This window comes from Bufo gargarizans, chromosome 9 (assembly GCF_014858855.1).
Source record: "Bufo gargarizans isolate SCDJY-AF-19 chromosome 9, ASM1485885v1, whole genome shotgun sequence".
In the NCBI taxonomy this organism is placed as follows: Eukaryota; Metazoa; Chordata; class Amphibia; order Anura; family Bufonidae; genus Bufo; species Bufo gargarizans.
This window is the reverse complement of record NC_058088.1, coordinates 108,365,292-108,390,409: the sequence shown is the minus strand read 5'-3', so window position 1 is coordinate 108,390,409 and position 25,118 is coordinate 108,365,292. Positions and strand designations below refer to the sequence as shown.

Here is a 25,118-nt window from a genome sequence, read left to right as displayed (position 1 = left end):
AATTCTCTCCTATTCTTCCACATGGCGTTGTTACAGCTACACTGATGATGACTAAACACTAGATGGCGCCATACCACGTTGTCCCCCGGTTTTACTGCCACAACGAATATGGCGCCTGGAGACTGACGTGACGTAATAAATTCGAAATAATCACGCGTTCTATTGCGGTGTTCCACCATCCTGTGCTGAGGCCACGCCCCTTCCTCTCACTTCCGGGCTGCCTTCGTAACAATGGAGAAAATGGCGGAATAAGGAGAGGTCTGGGCGGAGGAGCCGGAATAGAGCGGATACCGGAGCAAGAGGGCTCTCCTTAAGGTTTGTATGTGTTGAAAATGTTTATGGCGAGCGTGGGATACCAGACAGTGGTCATTGTTCCTGTCCGGTAACGTATACCGGGCCTCCGACGTGTAGCGAACTTTCGGCCTGGAAAGTACGAGAGGCCGAGGCTTTTCCAGAGGTGACTAGGCCCAGTGTCTTCCGGGCGGGTATCCGACAGTCGAGGTCGTGTGAAGCGGCAGTATGGCGGATTATGGCGTAGGTTTTGTGTCAGGCGTTTCTTATGTAATCCCCGGCGCCTTCCCCCGCTGCATGTGCTGGAGTGTGATGTCACCCCCGGGGCCCTGTGCTGGAGTGTGATGTCACCCCCGGGGCCCTGTGCTGGAGTGTGATGTCACCCCCGGGGCCCTGTGCTGGAGTGTGATGTCACCCCCGGGGCCCTGTGCTGGAGTGTGATGTCACCCCCGGGGCCCTGTGCTGGAGTGTGATGTCACCCCCGGGGCCCTGTGCTGGAGTGTGATGTCACCCCCGGGGCCCTGTGCTGGAGTGTGATGTCACCCCCGGGGCCCTGTGCTGGAGTGTGATGTCACCCCCGGGGCCCTGTGCTGGAGTGTGATGTCACCCCCGGGGCCCTGTGCTGGAGTGTGATGTCACCCCCGGGGCCCTGTGCTGGAGTGTGATGTCACCCCCGGGGCCCTACGTAGGATTGCTGCTCTGGGGACATGCCTACTTGGGAATACATGCTGTGACCAGGTGCCCCTCCTCAGTCCTGTTCCTGCAGGCTATCATCAGGCCCATTATCTAATGGACCTTTGGGTCCAGTTCAGGATTTATCTTTTAGGTGATAATCCCTCTTCCACTTATACGTGCGCTGTACCAGATGAGTGAAGGTGTCTCCTCTCCTCCCCCCCCCCCCCCCAATCACCTTGCAGGCTTCATGTTTCCTAAACCTTTTAAAGAAATGTGAGCTGGGACCTGATTGGTTCTTCTAGGTGACCCCTGTCTGGTAGACATCCTCTTCAGTTCCTTGACGTGTTCTTTACAGAACATGTATGAGCATCTCATTAGTGTTGAGTGAACTTGTGTTTTAAGTTTGGCATCTAAGGTTCGGGTTATCGAACATTTGCGTTATGGATTCCACTACCACGGACTAAGTTATCGTCCGTGGTAGCGGAATCCATAACGCGATTCTTCGATAACCCGAACTTTAGACGCCGAACTTAAAACACAAGTTCGCTCAACACTACATGTCACCAGTCTCATGGTGGGACCTTGTTCATGTGGACTAAATAAACCCATTTGAAATTGGAAGCGGTATGTCAGTTCTTGATGTGGAAACCCCGGCTGGAATCTGTCATGGTTTCAGCGCCAAGACAGGCTGCAAATCTATGGCTGAAATCTGAGGGACAGAATTTTTGGTGTGAATTCTACGTCAGATTTTTTTCCAGCATGTAGCTTCAACCGTGTGATTGCACTGTTGGGTTCTGTTCACACTGCAGTGTAATCTCTATGGTTCATGCACACGGCCGTAACTGTTCGGTCCACAAAAGCGGATACCGGCCGCGTGCGTTCCGTATTTTACATCCTGCCCTTTGTAGAAATGTCCTTTCCTTGTCAGTAAAACTGCCAGGAATAGGATATGTTCTATATTGAAGTGAATGGGGCTGGATACGGACAAACGGTCGTGTGCATGAGCCCTCATGGATTTAATTTTTTTTTTTGTGTGTGTGCGGTTTTCAGTGTTTCCTCACAACCTGCGGATTTGGCCCAGATCTTACCTGCATTGCAAAGGGTGAAATCGGCACTGAACATCCCCATAGACATGTGATGTGGGTCAATTCCAGCACCGTGTAGACGAGATTCAGGAAATGTCATCTACTTAGTTGGTGCCGTATTATCTACACATTATTCCCATTCATAGTCAGTGGGGACAAAACGGAGCACGCCGGATGGGAGGCCGCAGAACATGTTGCGTTCCCATGCCGGACACAAAACCGCTGCAAGCATGGGAAAGTGATCAAGACCGATCCGGCATGAAACGCATGACCTCTGAGACATACAGTCCGTGAGCGGGCCATATGTCCTGGAGCAGCATACATCGTGCGCATGGGAGCGCACAGTATCGGGACGCCCATGGGACTATTGAATTGCTATAGAGAGTGCGGGGCAATAGCCCCGCGAGCGCCCCTGTGCACGCAGCATCATAGTAACCTATGATGCCGTGCGCATGATATATGCCTCTCCGGGACATATGGCCCGCTCACCGACTGTATGTCTCAGAGGGCATACGGTCGTATACATGAGCCCTAAGTCAGTGGTGCTGGAACAGTTTTTTTCGGATCTGTCTTTTTCATTTTAGAGATAATACAACCGGATACGTTTTTGCTGGTCTCCTGCTGGATCCTGCAAAAATGCAGATGTGACAGTAGACACACGCGGTGTGCTTTCCGTGCAGAAAATCTGCAGCATAATACAGTATTGACAAGCTTAAAGGGCATGTACAGCGCTAGTATATTGATGCTGCCTCCTCAGGATAGGTCACCAATATCGGATCGACGAGGGTCTGGCTCCCGGGGCCTCCACCAATCAGCTGTTTGAATATGTGGCGTTTGTACGTCTAAATTGTAGCGGCCTTGTGGATTTTAAAACCTGCAGCATGTCTGTTTGTGCTGATTATCGGTGCACATTTCACCCATGTCAGAACCCGCAACTGCGCAAAAATCCAGGTAAACCGTACTGCTGTGTCCTTGTAGCCAAAGTGCAAATGCACATGATCAGGATTGCATACGGATTTGCCTGCAGAAAATCCGCACCGTAGGTCGTGTAGATTGTATTCTTTGAGAATTTGAAATTCTCATGCACACGATGCAGATGTTTTCTGTGCGTATTTTTACCTACGGTTAAAGTCTTAAGCATGTCAATTTATTTTATTTTTCCTGACTCCATTTACTTTAATGGGGAGAGTAAAATCTGCTCAAATTGATGCGGATTGACCGTACAAGTTTACCTGCGAATACCTGCGGATTTCAGTGCATTTAGCCTCAGTGCGGATTTGCTGCGGTATTCACCACTTACAATGTAGCAGGAATGAAAGGGTCCAGTCACGCATCCGTATCCATTCTGCAATTTTGTGAAACTGGTGCGGACCCATTCATCTTCAATGAGGCAGGAATGTGCTCTTCGGATCTGCACTTCGTTCCGCCAAAAATTAGAACATGTCCTATTCTTGTCCGCAATTGAAAACAAGAAAAGGCATTTTCTATGAGAGTGCTGGCGATGTGCAGCCCGCAAAATGCGGAACGCACATTGCCGGTGTTTGTGTTTTGCAGATCCGTGTGAATGGACCCTAACGCATTCACATCTGCCTTTTTCATTTGTCATCCAGGAAAAGGACGTTGTGGATCTGTTACACGGTGGACACCAGCATTGCCTGGCGGACGCCCTTGTTCACACCCCCGTCAAGCAGATCTGGCCATGCTGTCTGCATGCAACGGTTTTTCTCCAGCCGAATATGGCGTGTTTCGACCAGATCACCGCCAGACCTCACTACAGTCAATGGGGATCCGGTAGTGAACTAGAGAATCCAGCTTGATGGAGATGTGAACGAGACCTCACTGGTTTCCATCATGTCCGTCACTGTACTGGAAAACATTTCTGAAATCTATCACTGGACCTTTTTTGAAGGGCTCCAGTGTAATGTGCCCCACACCATGAGTCCCTAGGCTGCGGGCTTACGTTAACTAGTTTAGAACTGGGCCACTCCCCCCCCCCCCCCCCCCCCCTTTATGACCAGAAACATTTATTTTTATTTCAGTATGTGCAGCTTCAAAGGCTATTTATATATTTTTTTTTTCTTCTTCTTTCTTTCTTTGATTATGGCCTCATGCACACGACTGTGTCTTGCGGTCCGCAAAACACTGATGGCGTCAGTGTGCGTTCTGTAATTTGCGGAACGGCACGGACAGCCATTGATATAACTGCCTATTCTTGTCCGCAAAACGGACAAGAATAGGACAGGTTATATTTATTTTTGGCAGACCACGCAACGGAGCAACAGATGCGGACAGCATCTTTTGTGGCCCCATTGAAATGAATGGGTCCGTATCCAAGCTGCAAAAACTGCGTATTTATTTTTGTCTCCTTTCCATTTCCATTATGGCAGTTTACTGTCGCCAGGGTCGGGCTTGAAGCTGCAGGTAGCCTGGTGGTGGCGCTCTTTTTATTTTATTTAAATATTGCTTTGTATTTTTTATTTTACATGTTGTGCCCTCTTAAAACCCAACAACATTGGGGGGGCATTTTTAACATATTGCGTCTTATATATATTTTTTTTATTGCTGTTTTCTCCTCTAATTTGGTCTGATATATTAGCCCTTGTTCAGGTCCCCGGATGAATCGCTGCCCTGCGTATACAGTGATAAACCATGTCTGCTTACTCTATGTGGGGCCTGGCTGTCAATGACTACTGGCTCCCCCACTCGTGCACGTGTTGCCGTCTTGTTGCATTTATGTGACCGCGCTGTTGTCGAGGTCCACCACATGAGCTGCGGTGGGCGCTTTTTACACTAATTGGAACCACCCTGGGCTTGTGCCAAGTACGTTTGCAAGTTATCCCCTTTCCTTAGGATTGGGGGTAACTAACTGGCCATTGGGACGGTGGGACCCACATGAACCTGAGAACAGGGATCCTTTTCCGACCCCCATCTGGAGCAGCAGGATGAGCACACGCCCAGCCGCTCCATTCATTCTCTACGGCACTGTCGGAAATAGCTGAGTGCGGTACTTGGCTATCTTCTGACCTGGGTCAATTCCTACAAGTGATTTTTCCCCACGAGATATAGGTCCATCCATTCGGAGAAAAATCCAGCAACAATTTTCACATAACTTATTCACTGAAATGGGTCTTTAAAAATAAAACCCCAAAACTTCTTGTGTGTCTGCAACCATTCTGTGGCAGGCTGCATTATTCTGGTGAAAGAGGACTCTGCCACGAGGGTGTACTTGGTCAGTGTGGCACTGCCCGTGTGATATGGCTCCTGGCTGTCATAGCCAGCATTAGGTTGTGTCTGACTTCTTGCCACAGTAAGGGCTCTTTCACACTTGCGTTCTTTTCTTCCGGCATAGAGTTCCGTCGTCGGGGCTCTATGCCGGAAGAATCCTGATCAGTTTTATCCTAATGCATTCTGAATGCAGAGAAATCCGTTCAGGATGCATCAGGATGTCTTCAGTTCTGGACCGGAACGTTTTTTGGCCGGAGAAAATACCGCAGCATGCTGTTCTTTTTGCTCCGGCCAAAAATCCTGAACACTTGCCGTAAGGCCGGATCCGGAATTAATGCCCATTGAAAGGCATTAATCCGGATCCGGCCTTAAGCTAAACGTAGTTTCCTATCCGACGTTTAGCTTTTTCTGAATAGCGTGTCCATGCAGCCATGGTAACCAAAGTCCTGGCAGCCATGGTAAAGTGTAGTGGGGAGCAGCATACTTACCGTCCGTGCGGCTCCCGGGGCGCTCCAGAGTGACGTCAGGGCGCCCCACGCGCATGGATGACGTGATCGCATGGCATGTCATTCATGCGCATGGGGTGCTCTGACGTCATTCTGGAGCGCCCCGGGAGCCGCACGGACTGTAAGTATACCGCTCCCCACTACTACTATGGCAACCAGGACTTTAATAGCGTCCTGGCTGCCATAGTAACGCTGAACGCATTTTGAAGACGGATCCGTCTTCAAATGCTTTCAGTTCACTTGCGTTTTTCCGGATCCGGCGTGTAATTCCGGCAAGTGGAGTACACGACAGATCCGGACAACCCAAGTGTGAAAGTGGCCTAAGTGAAGTACAGACACCCAGCCATCGACCTGATGTTAAAGAAAATGTGATTCATCAGACAAGGCCCCTTCTTCCAGTTCTGATGCCCTCAGAGGTGGGCAGGGCTCAGCATTGGCGCTCACACCCCAATATGTAGCCGCTGTGACCCTTCTATCATAACCAGCATTAGATTTTTTTCAGCAGTTTGTGCTATAGTATACAGGTGGCTTTATGGCAACACATGATGACTGCGTGCTGCCTTGGTCCTTCCAGTATGTTGGGAATAATCTACATCATGGAAGCACACCATGTTATTTTTATTTTTTTTCTATCAAATTTGATGGGAATGCATCTGAAAAACCTTCTTTTAAAAACCGAATTCTAGGTGACGTTGAAGCCCCCCATCATCTTCTGTGGGTCCTATATTATGGCTCCGTTCACGACTGAGCTGCATCACGTCTCTGCATGAAAGCTCTTTATACTAGAAAACCTTGATGTTGGTCAGTTCTGCTCTTGGATACAACTTATAGAACGGGTGCATTTTATAATAATTCTCCTAGAAATTGTATCAATGACAGAGAAAGGACTAAAAGCTGAATAATATTGGATGAGTATAAACTGTGGTGCCTTGAAGTTAGAAGACCTAACGGCTCGGCTGACATGTCTGCTTTACGAAAGGAATGACCATTCTGGATCGTCATGTCTCATAATTGTGGTGTTCCTGTTATACATTCACCACTGGCTGCTTCCAGTCCCATTGTCGGAGGTATTCTTACTACGTAGTCTATCTTGATCCGAATTGGATGAAGTCTGTTAAAGGAAATGCACCCAGCTGGTGACACCTACTTGTCAATTTATTTAATAAATATCTGGGAGGAATAACAGAGGAACAGCACAACACAGAGTTTGAAGAAAAGATGCTCCAGAGTTATTTATGGGTATTGGGTACTAAAGACAGACGACAGGTCCTCCCTAAAGGGGTAATACAATACTATAAAAATGTCCTCCATGTGCTGGGCCGCTCACAGGGAATATACTGGTCCCCACACAGCCGCTGCTGCTTCTCCCTTAGCACAGATGAAAACATCCGGGGGGGCTGCAATGGCAGGTGGTGATGGGGACAAGACCCCCTAGCATTGTGAGTGACACTAGGGCGGCTTGTCACCAGCTGCCCGCAACACCACCCCTGAAACCGGATATTTTCATCCGCGCATGGGAAGAAGCAGCTGTGCGGGGACCAGGAGCAGCGCAGGTTAAGTATATTTACTGTGAGGGGCCCCTTTAGCCCCTTCCTGGCCTATGATGTGTATACTCATCATGGAGCACTGCTACTTGACGCTCCATGACGAGTATACACGTCATGGCTGGCTGTTACGGATTATCACAGCTAGCTGGCCTGGGACCTGTGGGAGCGCACACACAGGTCGGCGATCACTGTGATAGGTCCATGAAGTCTCATGGACCAGTCAGCGCTAGTTTTTTGCGCAGGGAGGTGGGGCTGTATCGCAGACTGCAGCGGTTCTCCGTCCTACTGCTATAGAGGCTCTAATGGTCCCTCCAATAGACCGATCAGAGAGGGAAGGAATTGCTGCTGTCATGGCGCTTTGACAGCCATCCCAGACGCCGATGTGTATATGAACCTATCTCCATGTAGGTGGTGACAGAGCTGTGATTGGCAGCTGTCACAGACGGCTACCAATCAGTTTGCCAACCTAGGGCCAATCAAGATGGTCTTAGGTTGGCCAATCGGGAGACAGGAGTCTGGGTAGCTGACTTCACCCCCACTGGTCACCTCAGTTCTGTCAGAGGTGATCAGCGAGTTATTGTCGCTCAAGGTTGCACCAATTGCTATACACACCCCATTACTTTTCATATTTTACTGCTCCCATATTTGTTTATTTTTTTTTTATTTTTATTTTTTTTTCAGAGCAAATATTTTCCCCCCAATTATATGTATGTATATTTAGTGTTTAGTTTTATAATTTTGTTAGTGGCCCTTTATTTCCCCCATCATCATCCTCACTGGCTAGCATCCACCAGTCCCTGACCCACTGAGCCCTAGTACACCCAGTGCTCCTTCTAGTCCCACAAAGCACTACATATTAGAGTTGCAATACCAAATTTTTTATTCGATTTCGATACCACGCGAAAAAAAAAATGCTAAAAAAGCCACGTGCATTCCACATTTAAAAAAAATGGTGAATCGCGCATTATTTTTATTAATTTTTTTCCTTTTCAGGCGTTCACCGCATAGATTTTTATATTTTAATAGTTTGGACTTTTTGGACGTGGCGATATGTAATATTTTATTTATATATTATGTTTAAAATTGGGAAAGGGTGATTTATACTTATATTATATATGTATGTGTGTGTGTGTGTGTGTGTATATATATGTATATGTGTGTGTATGTATATATATATATATATATATATATATATATATATATATATATATATATATATATATATATATATATATACACTTTATTTTGATTTGATTTTTTTTATACAGTTTTTTTTTTAACTATTTTCCCCCTTAGGGGCTAGAACCTGGGATCTTTTGATCCCTTGTCCTATTTACCCTAATAGATCTCTATGAGGGTGAATAGGGCTTCACACTGTCCCTGCTGCCCTGTGCTTTGTGCACATGGTAGCCAGGGCTTCAGTAGTGTCCTGGCTGCCATGGTAACCGATCAGAGCCCCAGAATTACACTGCTGGGGCTCCGATCAGAAGCTGCCACTGCCACCAATGAGTGGGAGGGGGGGGACTCTATGGCCACTGCCACCAGTGAGAAGGGGAGGGACCTTGTGGCCACTGCCATCAATGATTTTAATACTGGGGGGTTAAGGGGGCGAGAGCACTGCGCCACCAATGATAATTAACCTTTAATACAGGAAGCGGGTACTGGCAGCAGATCAGCGGCAGTTAACTGCTCAGGTTCCGCATCTGAGGGGGTTAACTGCCGCTGATCACAGCTCCCTTTCAGAGGTAGGGTGCCGGCTATGTGATTCTGCTGCCGGCACCTGCCTCCTGTATTAAGTTAGAGAACCTTTTTATGAGCAGGCTACATAGCGCGGCGCCCATGGATGTCCCTGCAATTACTATTATTCCTGGGTGCTGCTCCGTTCGCCTGCTGTGCCCCCGTTAGTCTCCTGCTCCGTATGCTAATTACTAATATCGGAGCAATAGACAGGAGACATCAGCTTCTCTCTTGGGCGTTCCTTCTCCATGCTGTGAAGTTCTGCGCTGCGATTTTACAGAGCTACAATCAGGGAGAAGGAACGCCCAGTTGAGAAGCTGATGTCTCCTGATTGCTCCAATAGTAGTAATTAGCATACGGAGCAGGATACGGTAACGTGGGCACAGCAGGCGAACGGAATAAGGGCTCTTTCACACCTGCGTTATCGGGCCTCTATGCCGGAAGAATCCTGATCAGGATTATCCTAATGCATTCTGAATGGAGTGAAATCCGTTCAGGATGTCTTCAGTTCCGGAACGTAACGTTTTTTGGCCGGAGAAAATACCGCAGCATGCTGCGCTTTTTGCTCCGGCCCAAAAAACTGAAGACTTGCCGCAAGGCTGGATCCGGAATGAATGCCCATTGAAAGGCATTGATCCGGCCTTAAGCTAAACGTCGTTTCGGCGCATTGCCGGATACGACGTTTAGCTTTTTTAGAGTGGTTACCATGGCTGCCGGGACGCTAAAGTCCTGGCAGCCATGGTAAAGTGGAGTGGGGGAGCAGCATACTTGCCATCCGTGCGGCTCCCGGGGCGCTCCAGAGTGACGTCAGGGCGCCCCAGGCGCATGGATGACGTGATCGCATGGCACGTCATCCATGCGCATGGGGCACTCTGACGTCACTCTGGAGCGCCCCGGGAGCCGCACGGATGGTAAGTATACTGCTCCCCCGCTCCTACTATGGCAACCAGGACTTTAATAGCGTCCTGGGTGCCATAGTAACACTGAAAGCATTTTGAAGACGGATCTGTCTTCAAATGCTTTCAGTACACTTGCGTTTTTCCGGATCCGGCGTGTAATTCCGGCAAGTGGAGTACACGCCGGATCTGGACAACGCAAGTGTGAAAGTGGCCTAATAGTAAGTGCAGGGACATCCCTGGGCACGGCTCTATGTAGCCTGGTAACTTAAAGTCTGGGCCCATTTTAAATCCTCTTATCATTGACGCAGTGTGCCTGCCCCTTTCTCTCCTCACTGGTGGCAGCGGCACAGTGGGGAGGGAGACGCTGCTTCCTTCTCCCCTGTGCTGCTGAGGGAACATGAGTGCGCACTCAGCAGCGCGCTCATGTTCTGTGATACTAGACTGTGCAGCTCAGTATTGAAAAAAATGGAAATCCCGTTATCGTATCGATACCAGGACAAAAGTATCGAAATTTTGATACCCGCAACAACCCTACTCTATAACACAGTTTGTGTTTTATTTTAGTAGGTACGCCCAGCACCCTATCAGTCGCATCAAAAACGACATATTTTCTAGGGGGTCTTCCCCTCACCCCCCCTTCCCATTGACATCTACATTGGCTAATGGCCATCAGTCACTGACCCAGTGAACCATAACCCACTCCTATATAAAATCTCTTTTTAGTTAGTTTTTCAGTTATTTTCTTGGGTACACACAGACCTATTGCCAGAGTTACACCAAGCAATACATATTCTCAGTGGGCTTTTTTTTCCGCCATAGACACCAACCAGTGAGCCCAATTCCGCTCCTATTTTTTTTATTTTGGAGCAAATTTGCTTTATAAAAAATATTTCAGTTAGTACCTTTTTGAAAAACAAAAAACTTTCAGCTTCTACAGTTACTGGCCTGTTACATCGTTTACTAAAATTCAAATATGGCGCATCAGAGGCGGTTTACTGCAGAGCAGGTGTACGCCATGATTTGTTCAGACACGGAGTCTGCAAGTGAAGGTGAAATGAATTTTATTGCAGCATCATAATCTTCAAATGAATCCGATGGCGCCAAGGGGTTGATGATCAGTCATTAACCCAATCAAGTGCACCTATTTGGGCACCCCCAGATAACTGGCCCAGGTACCCGACTTTACTGCTGATGCAGGTATACATGCTAATACAACTGCGTTTAGTAAAGGTGGTTTTTTTTTCTTTTTTTTTTTTTCTTTACTGATTTTAATTTTATTGATGGTTGTGCAAACCAATTTATTGCCATGAATCCTACAACATTTCATGCCCAGATATGGGCCCCTACCGACACTGGGGAGATGCGTACATTTTAGGGCATTTTTATTAAGTATGGGCCTGGTAAAAAAAAAAAAAAAAAAATCTATAAGGGCATACTAGAGTACAGACTTGGGCCTCTTTCACACGAGCGTGGCGTGTGAGGGCCCGATAAGATGCGGATGCGTTGCGGTAAAATGCGTGATTTTTCCACGCGGGTGCAAAGCGTCTTAATGCGTTTTGCACGCGCGTGAGAGAAATTGCCATGTTTGGTACCCGGACTTCATCACTGAAGTTCAGGTTTGGGTTAGGTGTGTATAGATTTTATTATTTTCCCATAACATGGTTATAAGGGAAAATAGCATTCTTAATACAGAATGTAAAGTAAAGGGATGGAGGGGTTTAAAAAAAATAAGTTAACTTACCTGCTCCATAGCTGCCGGTCTCTGATCTATCTTCAGGATCTGGCAAAATACCTGTAGTGACGTCACTGCACATCACATGGTTCAACACCATGGTGAGGGACCATGTGATGTGACGTCACCACAGGTCCTTAGCCGACAGCTCAACATTACAGAAGACAGAGATCCGCAACTACGTGATCACAGGGCTCCAGACTAAAAAAAATACCTAGTAGCCATTGGCTCCTGAACTGAAACATTTAGGAGCCAAATTAAATTTTTAGTCGCCAAATCGAAACCGAATGAAAATTTTGGTATCGTGACAACGCTACGTCGGTCAGATCGGCGTAGGATTGTTTCAATACCAAAATTTTGATTTGCTTTCTTCACCATAAAAAAGTATTGCGATACTCAATACCATGCAAAAAAGCCGCTTGCATTTCGCATTTTATGAAACGTTCGGCCCATAATAGAACAGTCCTATTCTATTTTTCCCATATCATCACCATGACGGCCACAAGGAGAGATTGACCCATGACCTCTGTGGGGGCAGGAACAGAGAAGAGGTTAAATTGCCCCCTCCCACCACCACACCTCAGTGTTCCTGTTCCCACTGTGGCCAGGGTCAGAAGAGTCTCCCTGCGGTCGGCAGGGAGATGAAGATGGGAAATCGTCTTTTCCTTCTCCAGGAGGGTCCGAGGACGGTCTCCTGGTTACCTGAAGCTCATCGGAGCTCCCCCAGTCCGCTGGCGGCCGTGTGCTTATGTTGGGCTGGGGGGGTATCGGGAGGACTCGCTCCGGCTGGTCTGGAGCCTGCTCCCGGGCCGTCCTCCTCCCTCCTCCTCCGTCGGGCTGGTAGAGGCCGGCGTGTGCGCACGCTGACGCCGGTGACGTCACTTCCGGGTTCGGTCATGTGACGCAACCCGGAAGTAAAGCGCAGGAGGACAGAGCAGTTTGAATAAAAGGCGGGACGGCCATGGAACGCTGATCTGAGGTCTGTGAGTACTGTGATTGCCGTTCTATTTTCAGAATGTCAGGTCCTGAATTGCAAACTGTTCTGGAGCTTGATGCTCCCTCTCTGCCTCCTGTAAGTATCCCTCTGGGGGTCTGCTTTTTAATGGCACAGATTTTTCTGCTAGGCATATTTTCTGATGCCTCTATTTCATATATATATTTTCAGGCTAAAGAGGCTCAAAGGTTAAAAAAAAACCTCCTCGCTGCATCTCTTGTGCTAAAAGACTGCCTGACAAATATGGAAAGAAGCTTTGTAAGGAGTGTATTTCTGATGTGATCCAGCAAGAACAATCGTCTCTTATGGAGAATATCAGATCTGTGGTTCAGGAAAGAACTTAGGGCCGCTAGAGTTGCTCCGTCTGATTCCCAGGGCGAGCCCTCTCGCAAGCGTCCGCGTTCTAAGATCATTACCTCCGGATCTGAGGATGCTGACGATAAAGCTTCAACTTCCGTGAAGTTTTATTTTTCCTCAGAAGAGATGGGTGACTTATTAACTGCCTCCGGACCGCATAACGCAGATGTGCGGTCCGGAGGCGGCAGCCCTGCGCACGACGACTCATATACGCGTCATCTCGCGAGGGCCGGGATTTCCTGTGAACGCGCGCGCGCTCACAGGAACGGAAGGTAAGCGAGTGGATCTCCAGCCTGCCAGCGGCGATCGCTCGCTGGCAGGCTGGAGATCTGATTTTTTTTAACCCCTAACAGGTATATTAGACGCTGTTTTGATAACAGCGTCTAATATACCTGCTACCTGGTCCTCTGGTGGTCTCTTTTGTTAGGATCGACCACCAGAGGACACAGGTAGGTCAGTAAAGTCGCACCCAAACACTACACTACACTACACCCCCCCCCCCCCCCCCGTCACTTATTAACCCTTTATGAACCCATGATCACCCATGATCACCCCATATAAACTCCCTGATCACCCCCCTGTCATTGATCACCCCCCTGTCAGGCTCCGTTCAGACGTCCGTATGATTTTTACGGATCCACGGATACATGGATCGGATCCGCAAAACACATGCGGACGTCTGAATGGAGCCTTACAGGGGGGTGATCAATGACAGGCGGGTGATCACCCATATACACTCCCTGATCACCCATTGATCACCCCCCTGTAAGGCTCCATTCAGACGTCCGCATGTGTTTTGCGGATCCGATCCATAGATCCGTAAAAATCATACGGACGTCTGAATGGAGCCTTACCAGGGGGGTGATCAATGACAGGGGGGTGATCCGGGAGTCTATATGGGTGATCACCCCCCTGTCATTTATTACCCCCCCCCCTGTAATGCTCCATTCAGACATTTTTTTGGCCCAAGTTAGCGGAAATATTTTGTTTGTTTTTTGTTTTTTCTTACTAAGTCTCATATTCCACTAACTTGTGTCAAAAAATAAAATCTCACATGAACTCACCATACCCCTCACGGAATCCAAATGCGTAAACATTTTTAGACATTTATATTCCAGACTTCTTCTCACGCTTTAGGGCCCCTAAAAAGCCAGGGCAGTATAAATACCCCACATGTGACCCCATTTCGGAAAGAAGACACCCCAAGGTATTCCGTGAGGGGCATATTGAGTCCATGAAAGATTGAAATTTTTGTCCTAAGTTAGCGGAAAGTGAGACTTTGTGAGAAAAAAAAATAAAAATCAATATCTGCTAACTTATGCAAAAAAAAATTCTATGAACTCGCCAGGCCTCTCATTGAATACCTCAGGGTGTCTTCTTTCCAAAGTGGGGTCACATGTGGGGTATTTATACTGCCCTGGCTTTTTAGGGGCCCGAAAGCGTGAGAAGAAGTCTGGGATCCAAATGTCTAAAAATGCCCTCCTAAAAGGAATTTGGGCCGCTTTGCGCATCTAGGCTGCAAAAAAGTGTCACACATCTGGTATCGCCGTACTCAGGAGAAGTTGGGCAATGTGTTTTGGGGTGTCATTTTACATATACCCATGCTGGGTGAGAGAAATATCTTGGTCAAATGCCAACTTTGTATTAAAAAAATGGGAAAAGTTGTCTTTTGCCAAGATATTTCTCTCACCCAGCATGGGTATATGTAAAATGACACCCCAAAACACATTCCCCAACTTCTCCTGAGTACGGCGATACCAGATGTGTGACACTTTTTTGCAGCCTAGGTGGGCAAAGGGACCCACATTCCAAAGTGCACCTTTCGGATTTCACCGGTCATTTTTTTACACATTTTGATTGCAAAGTACTTCTCACACATATGGGCCCCTAAATTGCCAGGGCAGTATAACTACCCCACAAGTGACCCCATTTTGGAAAGAAGACACCCCAAGGTATTCCGTGAGGGGCATGGCGAGTTCCTAGAATTTTTTATTTTTTGTCGCAAGTTAGTGGAATATGAGACTTTGCAAGAAAAAAATAAAAATAAAAAATCATCATCATTTTCCGCTAACTTGTGACAAAAAATAAAAAGTTCTATGAACTCACTATGCCCATCAGCGAATACCTTAGGGTGTCTACTTTCCGAAATGGGGTCATTTGTGGGTTTTTTCTACTGTTTGGGCATTGTAGAACCTCAGGAAACATGACAGGTGCTCAGAAAGTCAGAGCTGCTTCAAAAAGGGGGCCCAGATATGGGCCCCCTTCTCAAAAAATTTGCATATTGTGATAAAGTTCATTATTTTCTGTAATGTACTGATAAAAATTAGACTTTAATATATTTTAGATTCATTACACACCAACTGAAGTAGTTCAAGCCTTTTATTGTTTTAATATTGATGATTTTGGCATACAGCTCATGAAAACCCAAAATTCCTATCTAAAAAAATTAGCATATTTCATCTGACCAATAAAAGAAGTGTTTTTAATACAAAAAAAGTCAACCTTCAAATAATTATGTTCAGTTATGCACTCAATACTTGGTCGGGAATCCTTTTGCAGAAATGACTGCTTCAATGCGGCGTGGCATGGAGGCAATCAGCCTGTGGCACTGCTGAGGTGTTATGGAGGCCCAGGATCCTTCGATAGCAGCCTTAAGCTCATCCAGAGTGTTGGGTCGTGCGTCTCTCAACTTTCTCTTCCCAATATCCCACAGATTCTCTATGGGGTTCAGGTCAGGAGAGTTGGCAGGCCAATTGAGCACAGTAATACCATGGTCAGTAAACCATTTACCAGTGGTTTTGGCACTGTGAGCAGGTGCCAGGTCGTGCTGAAAAATGACATCTTCATCTCCTAAAGCTTTTCAGCAGATGGAAGCATGAAGTGCTCCAAAATCTCCTGATAGCTAGCTGCATTGACCCTGCCCTTGATAAAACACAGTGGACCAACACCAGCAGCTGACATGGCACCCCAGACCATCACTGACTGTGGGTACTTGACACTGGACTTAAGGCATTTTGGCATTTCCCTCTCCCCAGTCTTCCTCCAGACTCTGGCACCTTGATTTCCGAATGACATGCAACAGTCCAGTGCTGCTTCTCTGTAGCCCAGGTCAGGCGCTTCTGCCGCTGTTTCTGGTTCAAAAGTGGCTTGACCTGGGGAATGCGGCACCTGTAGCCCATTTCCTGCACACGCTTGTACACGGTGGCTCTGGGTGTTTCTACTCCAGACTCAGTCCACTGCTTCCGCAGGTCCCCCAAGGTCTGGAATCGGTCCTTCTCCACAATCTTCCTCAGGGTCCGGTCACCTCTTCTCGTTGTGCAGCGTTTTCTGCCACACTTTTTCCTTCCCACAGACTTCCCACTGAGGTGCCTTGATACAGCACTCTGGGAACAGCCTATTCCTTCAGAAATGTCTTTGTGTCTTACCCTCTTGCTTGAGGGTGTCAGTGATGGCCTTCTGGACAGCAGTCAGGTCGGCAGTCTTACCCATGATTGCGGTTTTGAGTAATGAACCAGGCTGGGCGTTTTTAAAAGCCTCAGGAATCTTTTGCAGGTGTTTAGAGTTAATTAGTTGATTCAGATGATTAGGTTAATAGCTCGTTTAGAGAACCTTTTCATGATATGCTAATTTTTTTTAAATAGGAATTTTGGGTTTTCATGAGCTGTATGCCAAAATCATCAATATTAAAACAATAAAAGGCTTGAACTACTTCAGTTGTGTGTAATGAATCTAAAATATATGAAAGTCTAATGTTTATCAGTACATTACAGAAAATAATGAACTTTATCACAATATGCAATTTTTTTTTAGGAGGACCTGTATTAGAGAAATGATTTTGGAAAAGTGGTCGGAACCAGAAAAACTACTTGGAATTTGCAAGGAATTCAAAAATCGACTATTGTTTGACCCCTCTGTCTAAATTGTTTGAGACCCCTAAAATAGACGTGCAGGTGGCAAAGGTTAACAAAAAAACTGCCCTGCCGTTTGAGGATGCCGCTCAATTGAAAGATGCTATGGAGCGGAAGGCAGACGCCCTTTTAAGAAAATCTTGGGAGGCCTCCATGTTTAACATTAAGACCAACATCGCAGCAACGTCTGTTGCTAGGTCTATGTACTTATGGTTAGGAGAGCTTGAGAACCACCTAAGCAGTAAGACCTCTAGCGAAGAAATCCTGCAGTCCATCCCGCTACTTAAATCAGCTACGGGATTCCTGGCAGATGCATTGGCTGAATCTATTAGATTCTGTGCTAAGGAGGCGGGGCTTTCCAATGCGGCTCGTCGGGCTTTATGAATGAAGTCTTGGTCGGGCGATTGAATTTCTAAACGGAAGTTAGTATCTATCCCCTTTTCAGGAGAGTATGTATTCGGACCGGTCCTAGACAAGATTCTCGAGAAAGCGGCCGACAAGAAAAAGGGATTCCCTGAGGAAAAGTCCTTTAGAAGGAACCAGTCCGTTTCGGTCTTACGGTGGATAAAACAAGGCTGTTAGGGGGAAAGGCAAGTCAAGCCGCTGGTCTTATCCAAAGGGGGTAAAGGCAGAGGCTTCCTTCTTAAGCCCCAATCTAAATTCGAAGATAAACAGTGATGCCATTGTAGGGGGGAGACTGAAGGATTTTCTAGGTCCATGGGCACTAACATAAAAAAAATCCTTGGGCCTTGGATATCATTCGGCAAGGTTACAGGATCGAGTTCACCTCTCTCCCCCCTCCAAGATTCGTCGTCGCAAAGATGCCTGCCAGATCCTCCAACCTGAATATTTTCCAGGGAGTCCAGGACTTGGTGAAGAAGGGCACAGTAATCCCAGTTCCCGTGTCTCAAAGAGGTCGAGGGTACTATTCAGCCCTATTTTTTGTAAGAAAGAAGGAAGGAGACTTCCGGACCATTATAAAGTTGAAACTACTGAACAAGTTTTTCTTTACAGGAAGTTCAAGATGGAGTCTCAAATCCATAGTACCTCTGATAAAGCTAGGAGCATTTATGTGCTCTGTCAACCTGAAAGACGCTTATCTGCATGTCCCCATTCACCCAGATCACCAGAGGTATCTAAGATTTGCGATCCTAGACCATTCCAATCGGATTCTCCATTTCCAATTCATAGCGCTACCCTTCAGGATTTCAGCCGCTCCAAGGCTTTTCACCAAATTGGTGATAGAAATGATAGCCCCACTCAGACAGGAAGGGTTAAATATAGTGCCGTATCTGGACGACTTTCTAATTATAGCAGACTCAAAAGAACTCCTGCTGTCAGACTTGGAAATATTTCTAATATTTCTGTCTCAGCTGGGATGGATAGTGAACGAACCCAAGTGAATGTTGGTTCCATCCACGAAGGTGAGGTTCCTGGGAGTTACACTAGACTCCGTAACTCAGTCAACCTTCCTACCACAGAGCAAGATCCAGTCCCTGGTAAACAAGGTGAGGCACTTCCAACACCGGAAGAGATGCTCAGTGAGGGAAGCAATGAGCCTGCTCGGCTTCCTAACCTCCTGTATACCTTCTGTCGAGTGGGCGCAGGCTCACTGTCGAGTAATACAGAATTGGCTATTGTCCCACTGGAGCAAGAAGATGTGTTCTCTGGACTCCAAGCTTCCGATCCCAGGATCAGTAAAGAGATCTCTCTCATGGTGGATGAAGGAGAGGAATCTTTCCCAGGGAGTTCCATGGATCAAATCGCCTTCAATTACGATCTTCACGGATGCCAGCCAATCTGGTTGGGGAGCGAAAATCGACAGAGCTTATTTCCAGGAAACGTGGAATCATCTGATAGCTATCCAATCTTCAAATTTCAGGGAGCTGTATGCGGTAAGAGAAGCTCTACTTTCCGCCAGACAGCTGATAGGACTTTCATGTGCTGAGCTCTTATCGGACAACATAACCGTGGTCTCCTGCTTGAAACAATCAGGGAGGTACTCGATCAAGGAGACTCCAGAGTATCTCAGAGGAAATTTTCTCCTTTGCAGAGAGAGAACTAAAATCCATCTCGGCAATGCACCTGAAGGGATCCCAGAATCTAGAAGCTGACTTTTTGAGCAGACAAGTAGTAGATCATACAGAGTGGGCACTGAATCCAGAGGTCTTCAATATGCTAACACAGAAATGGGGGCTTCCTACACTAGACCTGTTCGCATCAAGGAAAAATACGAAAGTACAAACATTCTGCTCCCTAAATGCCAGACATCATCCCTGGAGAATAGATGCCTTCTCCCTAAAATGGTGCTGGGATCTAGGGTACGCATTGCCTCTCATCCCGAGGGTCATTCAGGAGGGAAGAACCACAGTAATATTGATCGCCCCGTTCTGGCCGAAGAGAAGTTGGTTTGCTCCTCTCTTAAAACTGGCAATAGACGAACCAGTGAGACTCCCACTCAGAGGGGACATCCTATACCAGGGTCCTTTGTTACATCCTTATCCGGAGTTCCTGAAACTCACGGCTTGGATCCTGAGGTCTCCCTCTTAAAGTCTCAGGGCCTGTCGGACGAGGTTATAGCCACCTTGAGATGTTCTAAGAAAAAAGTAACGTCTGCGATATACCTGAAGATCTGGAAAAGGTTCTGTTCATGGTCAGGTGAAAAGAATCCAAATCTTGAAGGGCCTAACATTCAGAAAATTCTGGAATTTCTACAAAAAGGTCTGGACACATTTCAAAAATCGCGCGCCTGTGTTGATTTGGCGCAGGCGCTCTGAGATGAGGAGGCTCGTCTCCTCAGCACTCCCTCAGTGCGCCTGCGCCGATGACGTCTTCTATTTCGGTGGTGTCATCGAGGCGCACTGAGGGAGTTCTGAGGAGACGAGCCTCCTCATCTCAGAGCGCCTGCGCCGAATCAACACAGGCGCGCGATTTTTGAAATGCCGACAGGGCTGGCCGGAGGAGGAGATCCCGGCTGGCCCTGTCAATCAACACGACGAGGGGGCGGATTTCTGCAGCAGCTACCAGCAAGTAGCCGCCCTACTTGCTAGTAGAGACCGAATTTACATATTATAAAACTTCGTTTTTTGCAGAAACTGCTGGATCAAAGTAAGTAACACAATTATATTGTCATATATCGCAATATAACTAATTTCAGTAGCCCAAAAAAAAAAATCACTTTAGTGGGGTGACAGAAGCCCTTTAAGTGTCTTCTTTGATGCCGACCTGGCAGACCATAGATGGATCAAACGATTCATAAGAGCTGCCCGTAGACTTAGACCCACGCTAAGATCCCGCACCCCAACCTGGGACTTAAATTTAGTACTCGACAACCTTATGTGTTCCCCATTTGAGCCATTGGAGAGCTGTTCAATTAAATTGCTTTCATTCAAAACTGCCTTTCTTATAGCAATTACCTCTGCCAAGAGACTAGGAGAGATTCAAGCCCTCTCTATTAGGGAACCATACCTTACCATCACTGACGATAAGATTGTCCTTAAATTAGACCCAGGTTTCCTGCCAAAGGTAGCCTCAGACCGCAACAGAGGCCAGGAGATCCTCCTCCCATCCTTTTTCAACAATCCCAAGGATCAGGAGGAAGAGAATTTTCATTCCCTTGATGTTAGGCGTACAGTTCTTAGATACTTAGAAGCCACTAGGGACTTCAGGAAGTCTGACAGCCTGCTTGTCCAATTTGCTGGAAGAAATAAGGGATCCAGGGTCTCAAAATCCTCCATTGCAAGATGGATAAAAGCTCTGGTAGAATGTGCTCTAATATTGGAAGGAGGATCCAGATTTTGATTCTTATAGCATATATGCTATAAGAATCAAAATCGGGATCCTCTTTCCAATATTAGAGCACATTCTACCAGAGCTGTCTCCACTACTTTTGCTGAAAGAGCAGGGGCCTCCGTGGAGGATATATGCAGGGCCGCCTCCTGGTCTAGTATTCACATGTTTGTGAAACACTACCGCTTAGACTTATCTGGAACCTCTGGCCTCTCCTTTGGTCGGAAAGTTCTTCAGGCGGTTGCCCCACCCATAAAAATTTTTATAACTCTCCTTGTGGCCGTCATGGTGATGATATGGGAAAACCGGAATTGGACTTACCGGTAATTCAGTTTCCATGAACTCACCATGACGACCCATATATTCCCTCCCCTTCTTTTGTTGAAGTTTTTTTTTTCACCGGTATTTTCTGGTATGATGTTAATACTGGGAAATACTAATACACTTCTGGCACTTTATGTCTTTGGAACACTGAGGTGTGGTGGGAGGGGGCAATTTAACCTCTTCTCTGTTCCTGCCTCCACAGAGGTCATGGGTCAATCTCTCCTTGTGGCCGTCGTGGTGATTTCATGGAAACTGAATTACCGGTAAATCTAATTCCAGTTTTTGGGGTGATAAGGTGACAAAAAAAATGGCGAATGCTCACCGCATAGGAGATATTTTTTTTAATAACTTAATAGTTTGGAATTTTCGGACGCAGCGCTATGTAATATGTTTGTTTATTGTATATATTTTTTATATGTAAAGTTGGGAAAGGGGGGATTTAAACTTAATATTTTAGAGTACTTTCACACTAGCGTTTTTCTTTTTCGGCATAGAGTTCCGTCACAGGGGCTCTATACCGGAAAATAACTGATCCGTCATATCCCCGTGCATTCTGAATGGAGAGTAATCCATCCAGGATGCATCAGGACGTCTTCAGTTCAGTCATTTTGACTGATCAGGCAAAAGATAAAACCGCAGCATGTTACGGTTTTATTTCCGGCGAAAAAAAAATGAAGACTTGCATGAATGCCCATAGGAACGTATTGGTGCCAGATCCGGCATTCAAAATACTGGAATGCAGGATCCGTCCTTCCGGTCTGCGCATGCCGGTAAAAAGATACAAGATGGATCCGTCTGTCCGAATGACAAGCGGAGAGATGGATTCATTCTTGCAATGCTTTTGTGAGATGGATCAGCATCCGGATGCATCTCATAAATGCTTTCAGTCACATCAAGATCGGTGGATCTGGCAGGCAGTTCTGACGACGTAACTGCTTGCCGAATCACACTACCGCAAGTGTGAAAGTAGCCTTAGTGTTTTATTTTTACTTACTATTAGCCCCCTTAGGGGCTGGAACCCTTGTCCTATTCACCCTTAGGCCCCTTTCACATGGGTGAGATTTCTGCGCGGGTGCAATGCGTGAGGTGAACGCATTGCACCTGCACTGAATCTGGACCCATTCACTTCTATGGGGCTGTGCAGATGAGCGGTGATTTTCACGCATCACTTTTGCGTTGCGTGAAAATCGCAACATGCTCTGTTATGTGTTTTCATGCAACGCAGGCCCCATAGAAGTTAATGGGGCTGCGTGAAAATTGCAAGCAAGTGCGGATGCGGTGCGATTTTATTTTATTATTTTTTTCTTCTTCACGCTTGGTTGCTAAGATGAAAGTCTATTCACTGTTATTTTTCCTTTATAACATGGTTATAAGGGAAAATAATAGAATTCTTTAATACAGAATGCTAAGTAGAAGGTCAATATAATAAACATTATATACACCCCAGTATAATAAACATTGGTGGCGGAGTGCGCTCCCCCAGTATAATAAACATTCAGTGGGCAGTGCCAATGAGGGTTAAAAAAATAAATAAAAATTAACTCGCCTCCTCCAATTGATCGCGTAGATGCCGGTCTCCTGTTCGTTCTTTAGGACCTGTCGAAGGACCTGTGGTGACATCACTGTGGTCATCACATGGTACATCATATGATCCATCACCATGGTAATGGACCATGTGATTAGCTCATTGACGTCACCACAGGTCCTGAAGAAAGAACAGGAGACCGGCAGCTACGCGATCAATTGGAGGAGCACTCGATGTTTATTATACTGGGGGGGGGGGCGCACTCAATGTTTATTATACTGGGGGGGGGGCGCACTCAATGTTTATTATACTGGGGGGGGGCGCACTCTGTTTATTATACTGGGGGGGGGGGGGGGCGCCACCAATGAAGATAACTGACGTGTTAATACAAATACAGGAGGCGGGTGTCGGAATGAAATAGCCGGCACCTGACCTCTATGACAGGGAGTTGCGATCAGCGACAGTTAACCCCTCAGGTGCCGCTCCCTGTCAGAGGTCGGGTGCCGGTTATTTCATTCCGGCACCCGCCTCCTGTATTTGTATTAACACGTCAGTTATCTTCATTGGTGGCACAGTGGCCACAGCCCCTCCCCTCCTCCCATCTCTCTTCTTATTGGCGGAGGCACAGGGGGAGGGAGAGACTCCTTCTCCTCTGCGCTGCTGAAAAGAACATCGGTGGCGGCGGGGCAGAGAACGATCAGCTCCTGTGCCCCGCCGCTGTATTCAGAGCTGCGGCGGCCGGTCTAGTCGCAAATGGCGACAAGACTAAAATCTTGTCGCCATTTGTAAATTCTAAGTCACATTGGCGACCATTTTGGTCGCCATCTGGAGCCCTGGATCAAGTGGACTCGGTGAGTTAATATATATATATTTTTTTTTAACCCCTTCATCACTATTTTACTTTGCATTCTGTATTCAGAATGCTATTTTCCCTTATAACCATGTTATAAGGGAAAATAATACAGATCGGGTCCCTAGCCCAATCGTCACCTAGCAACCATTCGTGAAAACCGCACCTGCTTGCGGATGCTTGCGATTTTCACGCTGCCCCATTCACTTCTATGGTGCCTGCGTTGCGTGAAAAACGCAGAATATAGAGCATGCGGCGATTTTCACGCAACGCACAAGTGATGCATGAAAATCACAGCTAATGTGCACAGCCCCATAGAAATGAATGGGTCTGGATTCAGTTCGGGTGCAATGCGTTCACATCGCGCATTGCACCCGCACGGAATACTCATCCGTGTGAAAGGAGCCTTACTTTACTACACCCCAATGTACCATGCAGCCATGTCTAGAATGAGATTTGAAGCAATCATGAAATTTATACACTACAATGATAATACCAGAAGCCCACCCCAGGATGTATAATCACCCATTTCAATTCTATGTTTAGAGAAATATAAATGCATTTTCGACAGTACTTGCCTAACAAGAGGGCAAGATACGGCATCAAAATTTCTAAATTATGTGACGGTGAAACTGGTTACACACATCACTTTAAAATCTGCGAGGGGAAGGATTCTAAAATAGAACCCCCAGAATGCCCCCCCCCCCACCCTTGGAATATGAGATTTGGTTCACCCACTGCTGGATCAAGGATACCACCTGTACCGTGACAACTTTTATTCCATTATATCACTTTTTAAGTGCCTTGCTAACAGAAGTACGGTGGCATGTAGCACAATAAGGCCCCTTTCACACGAGCGAGTATTCAGTGCGGGTGCAATGCGTGAGTTGAACGCATTGCACCCGCACTGAATCCTGACCCATTCATTTCTATGGGGCTGTTCACATGAGCAGTGATTTTTCACGCATCACTTATGTGTTGCGTGAAAATCGCAGCATGCTCCTCTTTGTGCGTTGCTGTGCGATAATCCACGCAACGCAGGCCCCATAGAAGTGAATGGGGTTGCGTGAAAATCGCAAGCAAGTGCGGATGCGGTGCGATTTTTCACGCATGGGTTCTAGGTGACAGTCTATTCACTGAATTATTTTCCCTTATACCATGGTTATAAGGGAAAATAATAGCATTCTGACTACAGAATACATAGTATATTAGTGCTGGAAGGGTTAAAAAAAGAAAGTTAACTCACCTTATCCTCTTGTTCGCGTAGTTCGTTCCCGGTCTGTTCTTTGCTAGCTGTGGGCTTGGGCTAAAGGACCTTTGATGACGTCAGATCACATGCTCCATCACCATGGTGATGGACCTTGTGATTGGAGCATGTGATCTGACGTCACCACAGGTCATTCAGCCCAAGCCCACAGCTAGCAAAGAACAGACCGGGAACGAACTACGCGAACAAGAGGATAAGGTGAGTTAACTTTTTTTTTTTTTTTTAACCCTTCCAGCACTATTATACTATGTATTCTGTAGTCAGAATGCTATTATTTTCCCTTATAACCATGTTATAAGGGAAAATAATACAATCTTCAGAACATCAATCCCAAGCCCGAACTTCTGTGAAGAAGTTCGGATTTGGGTACCAAACATGCGCGATTTTTCTCACGCGAGTGCAAAACG

General features: G+C 46.7%; 1 protein-coding gene across 1 annotated transcript in view; it reads left to right on the top strand.

Annotated features, from left to right (window-relative positions):
• The first annotated feature begins 214 nt into the window (after positions 1-214).
• The window catches only part of RLIM (ring finger protein, LIM domain interacting), a 40,245-nt gene continuing 15,341 nt past the window's right edge, over positions 215-25,118 (top strand). Inside the window, exon 1 of the mRNA XM_044305954.1 lies at positions 215-315. The gene's annotated coding sequence lies outside the window, so the exon portion shown is untranslated. The remainder of the gene's footprint in view (positions 316-25,118) is intronic.